Consider the following 1267-nt stretch of genomic DNA (forward strand, 5'->3'; position numbering starts at 1 on the left):
TGTGTGTGTGTGTGTGTGTGTGTGTGTGTGTGTGTGTTTTCTTCTGCAATACCTATGCTTCCCCAGGACCTGGGGTTTACATCTTAGACAATTAGTCAACTAATCAATTAGTAGATCGACAGAAAACTAATCTACAACAATTTTAATCTTTGTTTAAGCAAAAACGGCATAAAATACATTGAATTAAGTCCCCCTTCCATTTAGCGTGGACGGTTTGTTCCTTTAAGTGTGTTTGGGTTGGCCTACTATTTTCTGTTCCCTTGTCATGGGTTTCATGAAATGCGCTATATGAATCTATGTTATTATTATGTTGGTTACAACCAACTCTTAATTCTTTGGCTCGTGGCAAAGTGAAAGGGACGCGGTTTAGCTCACGAGACATCCAAAGAAAGCTAAGTTATTATGGAGAAAATCAGATATCGCATTATTCTTGTCTTAATACCTTTAAGAAAAAATATCTTCACAGTGAGATTTTAGATAAGTAATCTTCAGTAATGCACATTTATTGACTAAATGGATAAAGGTAACAAGAATATGAGTTAGAACAGTCTGGTAACACATAAAGTGACATCCCTTTACTGTAATGCAGCCTTTAAAACCAGGAAAATTAAACCATTTAAGATATTACGTTATCCAAAAGTCTAAGACGATATCTTGTCTCACATCATGATATCAATATAATATGGATATATTGCCCAGCCCTACTGACCGTCATGGATGTCGTTAGGCGGCGGGCTGAAGCTAGATCGACTGTTAATATACTGTCTATGGTTGTAAGTAGCTGCAGGATTTATCTTTGGTCTGACTCTGGACTTGCTACCGCACCGTAGATTGTAGGCCAATAACATACAGTCTATGTACCGCACACACAGTGAGTGATACAGAGTGAAATTGTAAGTTGTTAATGACTTTTACTTGCTTCACTTTAGCTAAATTTACTTGAGGTAAAGATAAAGGAATATTTTAGTTGGTTATAGATAATAGTCTAGCTAGTGTAAACAAGTGGAATACAAGAAATAGTTCTCCTAGTAAGGTATCCAAAGCGCTCTATTCTTGCCATTAATAAAGCCTGCTATCTCTATAAAAACAATATCTGTTCCTAAATATCATAATGTCACTGTCACTGCTATTGTACCAGTATATCAGTAATCATTCAAAAGAGAGAGAGAGAGAGGCAGGAGTTTGGCAGTGCAGCTGATTCTGAGGGAAGTGGCTTCATTGAGGTCAGTAGTGGTCTACAGGGCAAAAAAAAAAATGTGTGTGTGTG

The 1267-nt window shown here is 37.0% G+C and overlaps 1 protein-coding gene across 2 annotated transcripts in view; it reads right to left on the bottom strand.

The window, feature by feature from the left end:
* The window catches only part of pdcd6 (programmed cell death 6), an 18096-nt gene that overhangs the window by 12617 nt on the left and 4212 nt on the right, over positions 1–1267 (bottom strand). The window lies entirely within an intron of this gene.

The sequence above is a fragment of the Etheostoma spectabile genome, chromosome 22, assembly GCF_008692095.1.
Source record: "Etheostoma spectabile isolate EspeVRDwgs_2016 chromosome 22, UIUC_Espe_1.0, whole genome shotgun sequence".
Lineage (NCBI taxonomy): Eukaryota > Metazoa > Chordata > Actinopteri > Perciformes > Percidae > Etheostoma > Etheostoma spectabile.